Genomic DNA, 20,306 nt, shown 5'->3' on the forward strand with positions numbered 1-20,306 from the left:
AATATGGAAAAAAAAAAGTTCATTTTCTCACCTACAGGAGTATGAGGAGTAAAGGGTATACAATGTTTACGTGTGGTCTAATCACAGCCTGGCAAACATAAGTACTTAACAATGTTGAATGAATCAATACTAACTTAAGGAGAAGTAAGGAAAATTTTTCGAATGGCTTCCAAACATTCTTGGAAAATAATTCTATCCTCAGAGGTGCTCTCCAGAAGGCAGTGGCTGCTTGGCTGACAATTATGCCAATGACTTAATAAGAGAATTTACCATTTTGAAATTTGTACTATTTTCTGTACATAACAATGAGTTGAAGTGGAGTTTTTCAATAATTGTCTGTCATTCAGGCAGATCTTGGAAGCAAAATGGTTATGGACAGACTATTCTCATCCTGGATGGCTCATCTGGTTCATGATGTTCTGATCAATTCTTGAGCTTTTCAGGAAAACTTCCAGGATAAATCTAGCTGATATACTGGTGGACAGGACTTCTTTGTAGCACAGCTCTTTTAAGAACTCAACTTCCTCAGGTCGTTTTCATCCACTGTTAAAATTATCCACTCTGTGTTTGAGATGACAGCATGAAAGTAACATACAGAGTTTCCAAACAATACATAGCTTGGTTTCAGGCACTAGGGAATGAAAGGAAAACAGTGAGAAGACATTGGTGTGGAGTTGTAGGGTGGGGAAAGACTGGTAGAGACAACACTGGAAAGTATTTTGTAGGATCCACAAAGCTTGAAGAAAAGAGAAAATATACCTTTATCTGGAAAGTCTGTGTGTTCTTTATGTACTGAAACACTGGAAAAAATTTACAAGGCGGTGATGCAGGTAACCAGTATTTATTCAAAATCTGAAATATACTGGGCAATACGCTGTGTGTTTGATAGAATTTTCTCACTAGGTTTCTCCCAACAATTCTGTGTGGTAGGTATTTCAATCCTGATGCTACAAACATTGAAACCAAGGTACAGGGTGCTTAACTGACTATGCAAAGTCAATGAATTAATTCCAAAAATATTTATTTAATGTCTATGATGTATTAGTCAATTCTCTGATGGGAAATATAACATGTGATAAGACACATATGACCTTTCCTATCTCAGACTGAGAAAAATGCCATGAAGAGAATTAAAGGAAAGTGATATGAGAGTGTGGGACTAGGTGGCTACTTCCAATTGTAGAGTCAGGAAAGCCTTTTCTATGGAACTGATACTTACTTTGCGACTAGAATTGATAAGAATGCACCATATAAGATCTAGGGGTAAAACATGACACTTGCAGGAAACACTACTGCAAAGACCCCATGGTGGGAATGAGCTTGACATACTTACAGAATATCGAGATAGCCAATGTAATCAGACCATCTCTCTCATTTATTCTCTTAAATACCTTACGAGATAAATAGTAGTATTGTGTTCATGTTTGAAATAAGGAAACTATGGCTTAGGGAGTTACTTAATTTGTGAAGGTGATAAAGTTTGTTAAAGGAGGAGCTGGTATTTATACCCAGGCAGAGTCACTTGGGAGAAGACCTTCTTAACTAGTAAAGTTAAAGTGTCCCTGTAAGTGCCCTAGCATGGCATTCAAGGTTTACCTGTCCGTCTCATCTTCTGCCACCAACCTCTACATGGAAAGCATCCCATCATCTCCCAAGCATGGAAGGCCCCTTGGTGGCTCTCCTACTGTGCACACATTGTTTCTCTATTTGCAGTGTTCTTCCCCCCTGCTTCTTAAACCACAGTCTTTGTTTCAAACCCAGTTTAAATGTCACCTCCCTAAATGTAAATTGGTGCAACCACTGGGGAAAACAGTATAGAAGTTTCTCAAAAAACTAAAGCTAGAACAGCCATATGACCCAACAATTCCACTGCTGGGTATAAAACCCAAAAAACCCCAAAAACGCTAATTCAAAAAGACACATGCACTCCAGTGTTCATAGTATTATTTACTATTCCCAAGGTATGGAAGAAAGCTAAGTATCCATCAACAGATGAATGGAAACACACATGTATACACACCATACACACACACACACACACACACACAAATGGAATACTACTCATCCACAAAAAAGAATGAAATTTTGCCATCTGCAGCAACATGGATGGATTTTGAGAACGTTATATTAACTGAAATAAGTCAAACAGAGAAAGACAAATACTGTATATTACTTATATGTGGAATCTGAAAATACAACAAAGTAGTGAATAAAGCAAAAAAGAAGCTGACTTACAGATACAGAGAACAAACTAGTGGTTACCAGTGCAGAGAGGGAAGGGAGGCGGGGCAATAAAGGGTAAGGGGGGAAAAAGGCTTATTATGGGATTATACAAAATCACGTGTGTGAAACTTTTAAAATTGAAAAGCACCATAGAATTTAAAGAATCTTCCATTCAATAAAATAATTTCATTACACATATATGTTACAGAAAAAATACAGTTTCATCTTGATTGCTTTTGAATTTTATTAAAATGGAATTCTACAAAAAAAAAGTCATCTTCCTAAAAAATCATCTTCAATCACTCTGACTGAGTTAATGAGTTCTGTGTTCATATCTGATTGTATTAGGATGACATTTTAACATATCTATCTGACTTCTATACTAGTCAGAGCAGAGTGCTATTTTACCATTTCGTATCCTACCTGCAGCAAAATACGGTAAATATAAAGGTTTATGTCGTGAGAGTTCAGTGAGTAAATGGAGTGCCATCTTCCCCCAGGAAGCTTCCCTTGTTTTCTTTCTAGATGCACTGACTAATTATTTCCAATTAAATTGTTTTCTCTGTCATTTAGTTAAATGGGACATGTACTAAATGTTGTTCACTGTCTCTTTCAATACATTTCAAGACCCATTAAGATATAGCCACATCACCTAGCAATGTGATAGTATCAATACATACCAATAGCACTTACAACAAACCCACAGCTAATATAATACTCAAGGCTGAAAAGCTTGAAAGCCTTCCCACTAAATTCTATAACAAAACAACGATGCCCACTCTCATCTCTTCTATTCAACACAGTATTGGAAGTTCTAACCACAGCAATTAGAAAAAGAAATAAAAGGTACCCCAATTGGAAGGGAAGAGGTAAAATTGTCATTGTATGCAGATGACATGATACTCTATAGAAACCCTAAAGACTCCACATAAAAACTATTAGAACTAATAAATGAATTCAGCAAGGTAGCAGGACACAAGATTAATATGCAGAAAACTGTTGCATTTCTTTATACTAACAATGAAATATCAGAAAGTAAAAAAAAAAAATCCCATTTAAAATTGCGTCAAAAAAAAATACTTAGGAATAAACCTAACCAAGGATATGAAAGACCTATATGCTGAGAACTAAAACACTGATAAAGGAAATTGAAGATGATACAAAGAAATGGAAAGATATCTCATGCTCTTGGATTGCAATAATTAATATTGTTAAAATGGCCATACTACCAAGGCAATCTACAGATTTAATGTGATCCCTATCAAATTACCCATGACATTTTTCACAGAGCTAGAACAAATAATCGTAAAATTTATACGGAACCACAAAAGACCCAGAATTAACATAGCAACTCTGAGGAAAAAGAACAAACCTGGAGGCACATCCCTCCCAGACTTTAGACAATACTTAGACTTAGACAATACTACAAAGCTGCAGTAATGATCAATGGAACAAAGAAAGACAGCCCAAAAATGGATCAATGGAACAAACATGATCAATGGAACAAACAAAGACAGCCCAAAAATAAACCCACACACCTACAGTCAATTAATCTTTGACAAAGGAGGCAAGATGGTACAATGGAGAAAAGACAGTCTCTTCAGCAAGTGGTATTGGGAAAGCTGGGCAGCCCCACGTAAATCACTGAAGTTAGAACACTCTCTCACACCATACACACACACACAAACTCAAAATGGCTTAAAGATTTAAATATAAGACATGACACCATAAAAATCCTAGATAGAACAAAGGCAAAGCATTCTCAGACATAAACTGCAGTAATATTTTCTTAGTTCAGTCTCCCAAGGTAATAGAAATAAAAGCAAAAAAAAAACAAATGGCACGTAATCAAAATTATGCTTTTGTACAGCAAGAAACCAAACAAAATGAAAAGACAACCTATGGAATGGGAGAAAATATTTGCAAATGATGCTACCAACAAGAGCTTAATTTCCAAAATATACAGACAGCTTACGCAACTCAATATCAAAAAACCAAATAACCCAATCAAAAATGGGTAGAAGACCCAAATAGACATTTCTCCAAAGAAGACATACAGACGGCCTACAGGCACATGAAAAATAGCTCCACATTAGCTAATAATTAAAGAAATGCAAATCAAAACTACAATGAGATATCATCTCACGGCAATCAGAATGGCTGTCATTAAAAAGTCCACAAATAATAAACACTGGAGAGGTGGTGGAGAAAAGGGGACCCTCCTACACTGTTGGTGGGAATGTAAATTGCTGCAGCCACTATGGAAAATAGCTGGGAAGTTCCTTAAAAAACTAAAAATTGAATTACCAAATGATCCAGAAATTCCAGTCCTGTGCAATATTGGGAAAAGATGAAAACTCTAATTCAAAAAGATACATGCACCCTTATGTTCACAGCAGCACTATTCACAACAGCCAAGACATGGAAGCAACCTAAATGTCCACTGACAGATGAATGGATAAGGAAAATGTGATATATATATATATATATATGTGTGTGTGTATATATATATTATACACACACACACACATACACACACAATGGAATATTACTCAGACATAAAAAAGAAAAAATAGCACCATTTGCAGCAACATGGATGGACCTAGAGATTATCATACTAAGTGAAGTAGGTCAGAAAGAGAAAGACAAATTATATGATATCACATATTTAGAATCTAAAAAAAATACAAATCAACTTATTTACAAAACAGAAGCAGACTCACAGGCATAGAAAACAAACTTATGGTTACCAAAGGGGAAAGGGGAAGGGAAGGGATAAATTAGGAGTATGAGGTTAAAAGATACATACTACTATATATAAAATAGAAAACAACAAGGATTTACCTTATAGCACATGGAACTATATTCAATATCTTGTAATAACCTATAATGGAAAAGAATCTGAAACTGTACACCTGAAACTAACATAATGTTGTAAATCAACTATAGTTTAACAGTAAAAAACAGGCAAAAGACTAGGAAACTAGGGATGAAATTAGTTAAAATAAATAAATAAATGCATGACTCAGCAAAGAAAAAAAGTAAATACATACCAGTATTTAATACATGTTTGTTTAATGAATAAAGTGTATTTCCCCTCTCCCCCTCTAAACTTGGAACAAAGAAAAGAGGACTATTACCTTCCGGCCTGGACAATATGCTTCACTTTCTGTGGCATCAAATAAGACACAATTGCCATAACTGCTCCTATAATAGGGAGCATAGAGGAGGAACCAAGATGGTGGAGTAGAAGGACGTGCTCTCACTCCCTCTTGCAAGAACACCAGAATCACAACTAGCTGCTGGACAATCATTGACAGGAAGACACTGGAACTCACCAAAAAAGATACCCCACATCCAAAGACAAAGGAGAAACCACAATGAGATGGTAGGAGGGGCGCAATCACATTAAAATCAAACCCCATAACTGCTGGGTGGGTGACTCACAGACTGGAGAACGCTTATACCACAGAAGTCCACCCACTGGAGGGAAGGTTCTGAAGCCCACATCAGGCTTCCCAACCTGGGGGTCCGGCAACGAGAGGAGGAATGCCTAGAGAATCAGACTTCGAAGCCTAGTGGGAACTGATTGCAGGACTTTCACAGGACTGGGGGAAACAGAGACTCCACTCTTGGAGGGCACACACAAAGTAGTGTGCGCATCGGGACCCAGGGGAAGGAGCAGTGACCCCAGGGGAGAGTGAAACAGACCTACCTGCTAGTGTTGGAGGGTCTCCTGCAGAGGCGGGGGCGGGGGGGCACTGTGGCTCACCATGGGGACAAGGACACCGGCAGCAGAAGTTCTGGGAAGTACTCCTTGGCATAAGCACTCCCAGAGTCTGTCATTAGCCCCACCAAAGAGCCCAGATAGGCTCCAGTGTTGGGTTGCCTCAGGCCAAACAACCAACGGGAAGGGAACCCATCCCCACCCATCAAGAGTCAAGTGGATTAAAGTTTTACCGAGCTCTGCCCACCAGAGCAACACTCAGCTCTACCCACTACCAGTCCCTCCCATCAAGCCTCTTAGATAGCCTCATCCACCAGAGGGCAGAGAGTAGAAGCAAGAAGAGCTACAATCCTGCAGCCTGTGGAACAAAAACCACATTCACAGAAAGACAGACAAGATGAAAAGGCAGAGGGCTATGTACCAGATGAAGGAACAAGATAATACCCCAGAAAAACAACAAAATGAAGTGGAGATAGGGAACCTTCCAGAAAAAGAATTCAGAGTAATGATAGTGAAGATGATCCAGGACCTCAGAAAAAGAATGGAGGCAAAGATCGAGAAGATGCAGAAATGTTTAACAAAGAACTAGAAGAATTAAAGAACAAACAGAGATGAAGAATACAATAACTGAAATGAAAACTACACTCGAAGGAATCAATAGCAGAATAACTGAGGCAAAAGAATGGATAAGTGACCTAAAAGACAGAATGGTGGAATTCACTGCTGCAGAACAGAATAAAGAAAAAAGAATGAAAAGAAATGAAGACAGCCTAAGAGACCTCTGAGACAACATTAAACGCAACAACATTCACATTATAAGGGTCCCGGAAGGAGAAGAGACAGAGAAAGGACCTGAGAAAATATTTGAAGAGATTATAGTCGAAAACTTCCCTAATATGGGAAAGGAAATAGCCACACAAGTCCAGGAAGCGCAGTGAGTCTCATATAGGATAAACCCAAGAAGAAACACGCCAAGACACATAATAATCGAATTGTCAAAAATTAAAGACAAACAAAAATTATTGAAAGCAGCAAGGGAAAAATGACAAATAACATACAAGGGAACTCCCATAAGGTTAACAGCTGATTTCTCAGCAGAAACTCTACAAGCCAGAAGGGAGTGGCATGATATAATTAAAGTGATGAAAGGGAAGAACCTACAACCAAGAGTACTCTACCTGGCAAGGATCTCATTCAGATTCAATGGAGAAATCAAAAGCTTTACAAAAAAAAAAAAAAAAAAACTTTACAGACAAGCAAAGGCTAAGAGAATCCAGCACCACCAAACCAGCTCTACAGCAAATGCTAAAGGAACTTCTCTAAGTGGGAAACACTAGAGAAGAAAAGGATCTATAAAAACAAACACAAAACAATTAAGAAAATGGTCACAGGAGCATACATATCGTTAATTACCTTAAACGTGAATGGATTAAACATTCCAACCAAAAGCCACAGGCTTGCTGAATGGATACAAAAACAAGATCCATATATATGCTGTCTACAAGAGACCCACTTCAGACCTAGGGACACATACAGACTGAAAGTGAGGGGATTGAAAAAGATTCCATGGAAATGGAAATAAAAATAAAGCTGGAGTAGCAATACTCATATCAGATAAAATAGACTTTAAAAGAAAGAATGTTACAAGAGACAAGGAAGGACACTAGATAATGATCAAAGGATCAATCCAAGAAGAAGATATAGCAATTATAAATATATATGCACCCAACATAGGAGCACCTCAATACATAAGGCAGCTGCTAACAGCTAAAAAAGAGGAAATTGACAGTAACACAATAATAGTGGGGGACTTTAACACCTCACTTACACCAATGGACAGATCATCCAAAATGAAAATAAATAAGGAAAGAGAAGCTTTAAATGACACAATAGACCAGACAGATTTAATTGATAGTTATAGGACATTCCATCCAAAAACAGCAGATTACACTTTCTTCTCAAGTGCACACGGAACATTCTCCAGGATAGATCAAATCTTGGGTCACAAATCAAGCCTCAGTAAATTTAAGAAAATTGAAATCATATCAAGCATCTTTTCTGACCACAATGCTATGAGATTAGAAATGAAATACAGGGGAAAAAATGTAAAAAACACAAACACATGGAGGCTAACAATACGTTACTAAAAAACCAAGGTAACACTAAAGAAATCAAAAAGGAAATCAAAAAATACCTAAAGACAAATGACAATGAAAACATTACAATCCAAAACCTATGGGATGCAGCAAAAGCAGTTCTAAGAAGAAAGTTTACAGCTATACAAGCCTGCCTCAAGAAACAAGAAAAATCTCAAATAAATAATCTAAAATTACACCTAAAGGAACCAGAGAAAGAACAACAAACAAAACCCAAAGTTAGCAGAAGGAAAGAAATCATAAAGATCAGAGCAGAAATAACTGAAATAGAAACAAAGAAAACAATAGCAAAATCAATAAAACTAAAAGCTGGCTCTTTCAGAAGATAAACAAAATTGATAAACGGTTAGCCAAACTCATGAAGAAAAAGAGGGAGAGGACTCAAATCAATAAAATTAGAAAAGAAAAAGGAGAAGTTACAACAGACACCGCAGAAATACAAAGCATCATAAGAGACTACTACAAGCAACTCTATGCCAATAAAATGGACAACCTGGAAGAAATGGACAAATTCTTAGAAAGGTATAACCTTCAAAGACTGAACCACGAAGAAACAGAAAATATAAACAGACCAATCACAAGTAATGAAATTGAAACTGATTAAAAATCTTCCAACAGGGCTTCCCTGGTGGCACAGTGGTTGAGAGTCCACCTGCCAATGCAGGGGACACAGGTTCGTGCCCCGGTATGGGAAGATCCCACATGCCATGGAGCGGATAGGCCCGTGAGCCATCGCCACTGAACCTGCATGTCTGGAGCCTGTGCTCCACAACGGGAGAGGCCAAAACAGTGAGAGGCCCGTATACCGCAAAAAAAAAAAAAAATCTTCCAACAAACAAAAGTCCAGGACCAGATGGCTTCACAGGTGAATTCTATCAAACTTTTAGAGAAGAGCTAAAACCCATCCTTCTCAAACTCTTCCAAAAAATGGCAGAGGAAGGAACACTCCCAAACTCATTCTATGAGGCCACCATCACCCTGATACCAAAACCAGACAGAGATACTACAAAAAAATAAAATTACAGACCACTATCACTCATGAATATAGATGCAAAAATCCTCAACACAATACTAGCAAACAGAATCCAACAACATATTAAAAGGATCATACACCATGATCAAGTGGGATTTATCCCAGGGATGCAAGGATCCTTCAATATACGCAAATCAATCAATGTGATACACCATATTAACAAATTGAAGGAGAAAAACTATATGATCATCTCAATAGATGCAGAAAAAGCTTCTGAGAAAATTCATCACCCATTTATCATAAAAACTATCTAGAAAGTGGACAGAGAGGGAACCTACCTCAACATAATAAAGGCCATATATGACAAACCCACAGCAAACATCATTCTCAATGGTGAAAAACTGATAGCATTTCCTCTAAGATCAGGAAAAAGACAAGGATGTCCACTCTCACCACTATTATTCAACAGAGTTTTGGAAGTCCTAGCCACGGCAATCAGAGAAGATAAACAAATAAAAGGAATACAATTTGGAAAAGGAGAAGTAAAACTGTCACTGTTTGCAGATGACATGATACTATACATAGAGAATCCTAAAGATGCCACCAGAAAACTACTAGAGCTAATCAATGAATTTGGTAAAGTGGCAGGATACAAAATTAATGCAAAGAAATCTCTTGCATTCCTATACACTAATGATGAAAAATCTGAAAATGAAATTAAGGAAACACTCCCATTTACCACTGCAACAAAAAGAATACAATACCTAGGAATAAACCTACCTAGGGAGAAAAAAGACCTGTATGCAGAAAACTATAAGACACTGATGAAAGAAATTAAAGATGATATCAAGAGATGGAGAGATACACCATGTTCTTGGATAGGAAGAATCAATATTGTGAAAATGACTATATTACCCAAAGCAATCTACAGATTCAATGCAATCCCTATCAAATTATCAATGGCATTTTTTACGGAACTAGAACAAAAAATCTTAAAAATTGTGTGGAGACACAAAAGACCCCAAATGGCCAAAGCAGTCTTGAGGGAAAAAAACAGAGCTGGAGGAATCAGACTCCCTGACTTCAGACTATACCACAAAGCTACAGTAATCAAGACAATATGGTACTGGCACAAAAACAGAAACATAGATCAATGGAACAAGTTAGAAAGCCCAGAGGTAAACCCATGCACCTATGGTCAACTAATCTATGACAAAGGAAGCAAAGATATACAATGGAGAAAAGACAGTCTCTTCAATATGTGGTGCTCAGAAAACTGGACAGCTACATGTAAAAGAATGAAATTAGAACACTCCCTAACACCATACACAAAAATAAACTCAACATGGATTTGAGACCTAAATGTAAGACTGGACACTATAAAACTCTTAGAGGAAAACATAGGAAGAACACTCTTTGACATAAATCACAGCAAGATCTTTTTTGATCTACCTCCTAGAGTAATGGAAATAAAAACAAAAATAAACAAATGGGACCTAATGAAACTTCAAAGCTTTTGCACAGCAAAGGAAACCATAAATAAGACGAAAAGACAACCCTCAGAATGGGAGAACGAATCAACGGACAAAGGATTAATCTCCAAAATATATAAACAGCTCATGCAGCTCAATATTAAAGAAACAAACAACCCAATCCAAAAATGGGAGAAGACCTAAATAGACATTTCTCCAAAGAAGACATACAGATGGCCAAGAAGCACATGAAAAGATGCTCAACATCACTAATTATTAGAGAAATGCAAATGAAAACTACAATGAGGTATCACCTCACACCAGTCAGAATGGGCATTCAGAAAATCTACAAACAACAAATGCTGGTGAGGGTGTGGAGAAAAGGGAACCCTCTTGCACTGTTAGTGGGAATGTAAACTGATACATCCACTATGGAGAACAGTATGGAGGTTCCTTAAAAAACTAAAAATAGAATTACTATATGATCCAGCAATCCCACGACTGGGCATATACCCAGAGATAACCGTAATTCAAAAAGATACATGTACCCCAATGTTCAATGCAACACTATTTACAATAGCCAGGTCATGGAAGCAACCTAAATGCCCATCGACAGACTAATGGATAAAGAAGTTGTGGTACATATATACAATGGAATATTACTCAGCCATAAAAAGGAACAAAATTGAGTCATTTGTTGAGACGTGGATGGATCTAGAGACTGTCATACAGAGTGAAGTAAGTCCAAAAGAGAAAAACAAATATCGTATATTAATGCATATATGTGGAACTTAGAAAAATGGTACAGATGAACTGGTTTGCAGGGCAGAAATTGAGACACAGATGTAGAGAACAAACGTATAGACACCAAGGGGTGAAAACCACGGCGGGGTGGGGGATGTGTGTGATTAATTGGGCGATTGGGATTGACATGTATACACTGATGTGTATAAAATTGATGACTAATAAGAACCTGCTGTATAAAAAAATAAATAATAAATAAAATAAAAAACAAACAACCCAATCCAAAAATGGGCAAAAAACCTAAGTAGACATCTCTCCAAAAAGACATACATATGTCCAAGAAGCACATGAAAAGCTGCTCAACATCACTGATTATTAGAGAAATGCAAATCAAACCTACAATGAGGTGTCACCTCACACCAGTTAGAATGGGCAGCATCAGAAAATCTACAAACAACAAATGCTGGAGTGGGTGTGGAGAAGAGGGAACCCTCTTGCACTGTTGGTGGGAACATAAACTGATATAGCCACTATGGAGAACAGTATGGAGGTTCCTTAAAAAACTAAAAATAGAATTACCATATGACCCAGCAATCCCACTACTGGGCATATACCCAGAGAAAACCATAATTCAAAAAGACACATGTACCCCAATGTTCATTGCAGCACTATTTACAATAGCCAGGTCATGGAAGCAACCTAAATGCTCATCGACAGACGAATGGATTGAGAAGTTGTGGTACATATACATGATGGAATATTACTCAGCCATAAAAAGAAATAAAATTGGGTCATTTGTTGAGAGGTGGATGAATCTAGAGACTGTCATACAGAGGGAAGTAAGAAAGAGAAAAGCAAATATCGTATATTAATGCATATATGTGGAACCTAGAAAAATGGTACAGATGAACCGGTTTGCAGGGAGAAATTGAGACACAGATGTAGAGAACAAACGTATGGACACCAAGGTGGGAAAGCAGCGGTGGGGGTGTGTGTGTGTGATGAATTGGGAGATTGGGATTGACATGTATACACGAATATGTATAAAATGGATAACTAATAAGAACCTGCTATATTAAAAAAAATAAATTCAAAAAAATTTTTTTTAATAAAAAGGAATGTAGAAAGCATCTATACATGCGTTGGCAATGCTACGTGACATTATTCTTAAAACTATTTAGAGAGAAACCAACTATGTTTAGTACACATCAAACAAAATAAATACTAAGGAGAACAAGTGGCATATTGAAGAGGGGTTAACAAATGCACTGAAGTATAAGCATGGACGCTTTCTGGAGAATATGGATTTTTTCCCTATAGCCTTTCAACTAACCTTAGTAAAAATTCTACCATCACTAGGCTCAGGATGCAAGTTGGGGCATACAAAATTTTTAAAAAGTCTCTGCTCTGTGTAGTACAGGAGTCAAGCACACACTCACACACACACACACACACACACACACACACACACACACCAACCCAAACAACAACAACAAAAACCCAACCTCCTGGGAATTCCCTGGCAGTCCAGTGGTTAGGACTCCACGCTTTCACTGCAGGGGGAACGGGTTCGATCCGTGGTTTGGGAACTAACATCCCACATGCCACATGGCAGGAAAAAAAAAAAAAAAAACCCAACCTCCTCACAATAAAATGATGTAAACCTAAAAGAAGAAATGACTAACACACATAGGGAGGTTTGAGGAGAATTCCGAGGGACAAGACATTTGAATTGTCTTTCTAAGAATGCTGTTTTTAGCAGTCATAAAAGGGCAAGAAGAACACTACAACTTATAGAAAACAACATGTACAAAGTAGAAGAGTCACAAAGGATAAACTGTTTTTTGCAAACAGTGGGATGGTCCCCATATAGGGGAGGTTTGAGGCAGGAAATGCGGTTAGTGCAGTTGCACTGAGGGAAGCCTTATAATCAACTAGCCAAGCAACTGGCTCTCTAGACTCTGACTGCCTTGCTGTGTATATGTTATACATGTACACTTACCAGCTATATCACTTCTGGCAGATTAAGTAACTCTCCAGGCCATAGGTTCCTCACTACAAACATGGTCGTGATAATGGCACTTATCTCTTGGGACAGCCATGAGGATATATGAGATGGTGTAACTGAAGCATGCGATGAAGCCTAGAAGTTATGAGAATTATCTACTTTGTAAGCAAAAGGTACCTAAAAATCTAAAATGGAATGTACAGTGATTGTAGATTGGACGTAGAAAAGCTGGTAGCAGGTAAAGGAAAGGACTGGGAGAGGGAAAAAGTAGAGGCTGTGGCAAAAATCCACGAGTGAGGAAGCAGAATGCGGGAGACATTTCTTATTCAGGATCCTGGAATCTAGAAAATGTGGACAACAAGAGAGGATGAGGAATCAAAGTAATCCAAGCTGGGTCCTGAAAAATGAGTAAAAGTCTATAGGAAACAAAATGGAGGAGGAGAAGTTGTGGCAGAGGGAACCCCACATGCAAGGGCACAGCAACATGAAGGATCATGATGTGTTTGGAAAAGAGAGCGCACTACTGTCTGCTTTGAGTGTAGGGTTACTTAGAGGGATGTGGTGGAAACTGAGCCAGGAGCAGCGTCTAGGGATTCATTTGCGATGAGCATCAAATATCATGCTGGGGTATTTGGATTTCCTCCTATAAGCAGTGTATAGTCATTCACTGTTTTTGACACTATTAGTGACTTAACTGTTTAGGAATCCAATATCTGGTCACCATGTAGTGAATAAAAATGCAACAGATTTGTGACTAATAGAAAACTACAGAGGCACCATATTCACCCTATCGGATAGGTCAAGGACAATGGCAGAGAGAAAAAAACAAACAACAAAAAAGGTGATGGCAAAAGGACATCTGGAATTTTGGAAGTGAATTTATGTGTATAAAGGTGAGGAAGAAATCAAAATTGGGGTCTGACGGTAGCTCTCTAATGACTGCAACTGACTCCAATAGGAAGTACAGGAGAAAAGTCTGACATGTGGGGGAAATATGACCAATTCTGTTCTGAAAATCTTACATTCAATACCAGGAGGACATTTTGGCCCGGAAATGTGCCAAAGAAAATTGGAGATTCCTTTATGGTAGAAGTTAGGATCGCAGAGTTACACAAGGTGAGTGATAGCTAAAGCAGTAAGAATGGAAAAATGTTTCCTTTAGAGGAAATAGACTGGAAAACCTCCAGAGGAAAGAGAGTGGCATGGTCTCAAAGACAAGCCATTTGGGTCTAGCCTGAAGACTGCTTAGGCAGATGAGTGTCCCACCTTAGGGTCTTCGAGTTAGCTGTGAAACATGCCAGTAATGCTCTCTCCCCTGATCTTCACCTGTTGGTTGCTTTCACCATTGTTTTCCATTTAAGCACATCGCCTCCTCAGAAAGGGCTTCCTTGACTCCACAAACCAAAGTAGTCATTCACTCTTTCGTCACAGAGATCCTATGTGTCTGGTTACATTTTGTGTCTCCCGTGTATAAAATTGCCTGGCCCATCACATGCATTTAGTCAGTATGTGTTGAATAAATTCACGACTTCTAGAGTCACTTAAGCACTCTATAACTCACTTTATGTTTTATAAAATTGAAATGAAATTCCAAGCACATAGACTTGTGAGGATGACATGAGACATCTCTGTCTAACCCCAGCATATTGTCTGGCACATTATAGGTATTAGGTGGGTGCTGGTTACCTGGCCTGAATCCTCTTGTATTCTTTGCCCATAACTACAATGCAAAGAGAAAACAGCAACCCTTCACATCACAATATATTTGTTAGTCCTACAGAATAATTTCCAGCCTATGTTTCTTTCTCTTGCATACTCCTTCATTTTCCACTGCTGATTCCTTACTATTTTTCTTCCCCTTCACTTTTAACAATGACTGAAGTTAAAATCAAAATTCCATGGAATGTCTTCATGTCATTTTTCCATCCTTACCTCTTCAAGATTGGAATAATAAATAGTTGAAATAAAAATATGATTTACAAAACTGATCTGAGGAATTGGAGTTTATTCCATTCAGGTCTGCACTTCAAAGCAAACCACATAACAAGTATACCTACTAGAAAATGTCCTGGAGGTTTTGCTAAAAAATCCAAAATTTGATTAGAACATCATGACCAGAATATGCCACTCTAAATGAGACAGTGCCTTCAAAATCATTTTGACGCCAAGCTAATCCATTAACATTATATTAGGCATCTGAAAAGACCTTCAATGAGAAATTATTAAGAACTTAAGATTATTGACATGTATTAAGAACTAATGATATTTTAAATCTCAAGCTTTAATTATTACCATGAATAGGAACCCAGTATAAGTTACAACAAGTTAAATTCATTTATGTGGTCAGGTCACTGTCACAATTATTACTTTTAGAGCCAGTACATGGTGAAACACTGATGGAGAGAGTATTTCATTGAAGGAAAGTTAAAGTTCTTTTGGAAAATTTCACTGATCTCCCTAATTTTTTAAAAAAATGTTATTTTCATTTTAAGTGATTTAAATGATTTGATTGTTTTATTCATTCAGTCAATAGTTTATGAAGCACTCCTGAGGACCAAGTTACCATTATATCTAAAAGAGCATTTGAAAAATGCAGCATCACAATATCCGGTGGATGAGAACAAAGCAATTTTATTCATATTTCCCTCTTACATGCAGATCCAGGTTGGAAAAAGAGAGAGATAAGAATGCTTTCGTGAGTATAATCCAAGAAGATGCTTGGGCCCACTCCATGTCATTTATACAGATTTTCATGCCAGAATTAATTCTCATCACTCGGACTCCCGAACTTTACTTCAGGCAAATGCATTTAGCATCACTTTCTCAGGCTCTCCCATGAAGAGGTGCCTGGTAGCTCAGGTCCCCCTGATTAAAGTCCAGGTGACATTGGTGCACAAGGATATTTTACAATCATCTCAGAGTCTTGACTTCAATAACCCTGCACCTTTGGAAGAGAGCTGCTACCAAGAAGTGCACCAAGGAGATAGGCAATTATACCACAGTGAGCACATTCCTTCTGTGGGGATTTTCCAGTTTCCCAGACCTACAGAGTCTCCTCTTTGTGAAGATTTTCTTCTCCCAAGCTACCATCCTAGCTGCAAATGTGTCCATAGTGGTGGCCATCAACCTCAGTCACAATCTTCACACCCCCACGTACTTTTTCCTCTGTGGTTTGTCCTTTTCAGAAACCTGTACCACTATGGTCATCATCCCCCACGTATTGGTGGACTTGCTATCAGACAGTAAGACCATTTCTCTTCTTGAGTGTGCCACACAGATGTTTTTCTTCTTTGGCTTGGCAGGCAATAACTGCTTCATCATGGCTGCCATGTCCTATGACCGTGACACTGCTATTCACAACCCACTGCACTACTCCATCCTGATGACCCATAAGATCTGCTTTCAGCGGATGATGGCCGCTCGGGTGGCTGGGTTCCTGGTTCCTGTGTGCACTGTCCTCATAGTATTCAACTTGTCTTTCTGTGACCCCAACCCCTTCCAACACTTCTTTTGTGACATCTCACCTGTGGTCTGCCTGACTTGTGTCTGGTCTGCTTGTGACTATACTCCCTAGCACGAAACGGCTATTTTTCTGTTCTCTGCCATTGTGTTGGTGGGCAGCTTTATTTTCATGATGATTTCCTGTGTCTTCAATGGGTCCATAGTCATGAGGATGCCCTCTGCCCAGGGGAGGTATAAGGCCTTCTCAGCTTGCTCCTTCCACCTCACTGTGGTGTGCATACACTATTGGATTTGCTCGCTATGTCTATTTGACGCCCAAGCACAGCGACTCACTCCCTGAAGATATGCTGATGGCTGTGACACATACGGTGCCAACACCTCTGCTTAATCCCATTGTTTCTTTTGAACTTCAGTGATTATATTTTTCAGATCTAGAAATGTCCCTTGGTTATACTTCATAATTCTGTTTCTTTGCTGAAACTTTTCTATTTCAAAGATACAGAATTTCAATGATTGCTCATTGAAGCATTTGTTTGATGGCTGCCTTAAAATCCTTACCAGATAATTTTAACATCCTTTTCAGCTTGATCTACACATATATTGTCTTTTCTCATTGAATTGTAATTTTTCTGGTTCTCGGTATGACAGCGATTTTTACTGCAGCAGAGACATTTAGGATATTTTGAGACTCTGGATCAGATTCAATCCTTTTTTAGGAGGATGTCCCCTGTCACTGCAACTACTAGGTGTATGTGTATCTCTTCAGCTTCCTGCTGAGCACTAGTGACACAGCTCTGGGAAAATGGAGTGCTGACACCCACTGCCTCCTTGCAGATGAACGAGATGCAAATGCAGCTCCCGCCACCACCTTGTCATCTCCTTCCCAGTTATAGTGTGATGCCAATTAGCACACCTCCTTTCTTCCAAGTAAGGTCAGTTCCTTGTTGGGTTCCACTGCCACTAGGGAGCTGGCTCACACTGCTCTGTTGTTGCAGGTGGAGGTGGAAGCTCAGGTCCCCACTGGACCCCTACTCACAAGGGGGGTGCGGTTACAGGGGAGCAGAGCACCAACTAGTACCACCTCACACTTCCTCATTGTCTCATTGCTGCCAGATGACAGAGGAGGTTCATTTCCCTGCTGGACCCCACTGACAATACCCTGGCAGGGGAATCAAAGGGTGGGTGGGGTGAAGAATACCTCCCTGCTTGGCCCCAATGAATCCTGCCAGTGGGAGACAGGTACGATTTTTCCACTGGTATTTGTCTGGAGTAGGACAGGTATTGCAAAAATGTCTTCTATTCTGTTAAGGTCACCCTCTTCCCAGTTCTTTGGCTAGCAAGAACAGACTTTTCTTAAAGCTTTTTTTGGTCTGTGTCTCTGGATGGTTCTGAGTTAGAGGTTCGTGCAGCAATCTGTACAGGATATATGGAAGCAATAAGAAAATGCAGGGATTCAGCACTATGTGATTTCCTCAGGTCCAAAGTCCCTCGGGGTTTGCCTTCTTCTCTGTCCCATTTAGAATCTTCCTATGCTTGTCTGTTGCTTCATCTAGGAATGTTTTTAGTAATAGGAGGGAGGCCCTGAAGGGTATGGCGCAACTTCATCTTCAATGAAACCAGAAGTCTATGCCTTCAAACATTTAACAGTATTTTTCCTGCTTCTTATTTACTTTGTGACAGAAAGTTGATCTAATACAAGTTTGCCTGACATATCCAGATGTAGGAGTCTGCATACTTACTCTGAACAGAAAGGGCTGGCTAGAAAGAAATGTGTCACAGACAAATGAAAGTCCTCAGGTGGCGAAGTATGAAAGAGACCCTCATTCTGCCCCTCCACAGAGAGTATGTGCCTTAAAAGAAGTCAGAGTATTAAGAGGATATTTGTGACCTTGAACTTTTGCTTAACCTTTATATGCCTCAGTTACATCTTCTGTAAAGTACGAATTACAAAACACCTTCTGGGGTTATTCTGAGGATTAATTGGGTCACTACTTGTAATTACTGGGAACAGTAACTGGAAGGTAGTAAACTATCTCCTATTGTTAGCTCCTTTGCTAATTCTCTTGCTACTGCTACTACTACTCTTACTAACATTTGACTTGTACATGTTCTAACGCTCCAACCATTCCAAGGCATAAGGGACACATTATTCAGCAGAGAGTGATTACATAGCTTTTACTAAACCAGGCTGAGATGCTATTTACCAATCTGAGTTAAACAGTGTCATGGCAGTGGTGTGACTGTGGTGAGCATGGGTTTGTGTAAAAGCCTATCACAGGTGTAGCAGGATCTGACACAAACGCTCCACCACTTGAATCAGGCTGACATTCAACAGATTCAAAGGCCGCCAAGTCAGTGGTTCATGCTAGAGCAAAACCTTCATGCATCCATTCATTTATTAATTTTTCATTCACACGTTTTAAATATACATTTATGCTTACTGTGTTGCAGGAAGTGTGTAAAAATTAGACACACAGGAAAAGAAAGACATTAAACGTGTCTATATGAAGAGCCCAGCATTCTGGAGAAAACAAATACTGAATCTGTAGTTGCAAGTGCACTGAGTATTCTGAAAAATAATGTGTTTGGGGGGGTGTCTACGGGGGATAACAGGTGTGCTTAATTTGGTCTGGCGCCTGAAGAAGGCTTCCAAGAGGATGGGAAACAACATTTAAGTGCATACATATAGCATAAGTTGGTGTTACAAAGGTGAGAGGGAAAATGCATTCAGGCAGAGGTACTGCATGTGAGAGTGTCCTAAGGTGGCAAAGAATATGGACATACTGTGGTTTTAAAATAATACCAATGATACCTAGAGTTTGAATGTTTGGGGAATGAGGGAAGAGTGCTGAGAGACAGAAACATAATAGGGACACATTCAGGACTCTGTAAACATGTTAAGAATTGTTGCCTTTATTCAAAGTCTGGGGGATATTAACAAAGCAATTAATCTATTTAGATTTTTTTGTTTGTTTTGTTTTGTTTATTCAAGACCTATTTATTCTCTAGTTCTGCCCACATGGAGACACCCTCCTTGAAAAGGCGTCCATTCACTTTAACACCTTGTGCTGAAAACACGTGTTCCGAGGTTTCAACTATGAGATCCACATTCTTAAAGCACTAATTCTTTTTTTCTTTTTTTTTTTCTTTTTTTTTTTGAGGTACGCGGGCCTCTCACTGTTGTGGCCTCTCCCGTTGCAGAGCACAGGCTCCGGACGCGCAGGCTCCGCGGCATGTGGGATCTTCCCAGACCGGGGCACGAACCCATGTCCTCTGCATCAGCAGGCGTACTCTCAACCACTGTGCCACCAGGGAAGCCCTAAAGCACTAATTCTTAAACCTCATCTAGATTTCTCCCCTTGGATGGGGGGAGAGGACCCAAACACAGCGAAGAACCGCTCAGGACTGTGGGCTCTGCTCGCGCAGAAGACCTTGCAGCTGCCCTGACCACCCGGCTGGAGCCAGGATTAGGGACCTGAGAAGAGGGGCGCCTACTGGGCTGCCGCCAGCGCCACCGCCCCCAGCTCCTGTCCTGTTCACT

General features: G+C 39.2%; 1 pseudogene across 1 annotated transcript; it reads left to right on the plus strand.

Moving 5' to 3' along the window:
• The first annotated feature begins 824 nt into the window (after positions 1-824).
• Positions 825-17,181, plus strand: LOC309965470 (olfactory receptor 10T2-like; annotated as a pseudogene). Its single transcript has 2 exons — positions 825-830; positions 16,257-17,181. The product of its transcript is annotated as an olfactory receptor 10T2-like (transcript).
• Positions 17,182-20,306: the final 3,125 nt, after the last annotated feature.

This window comes from Leucopleurus acutus, assembly GCF_964270905.1.
Source record: "Leucopleurus acutus genome assembly, chromosome: 8".
Taxonomy (NCBI): Eukaryota; Metazoa; Chordata; class Mammalia; order Artiodactyla; family Delphinidae; genus Leucopleurus; species Leucopleurus acutus.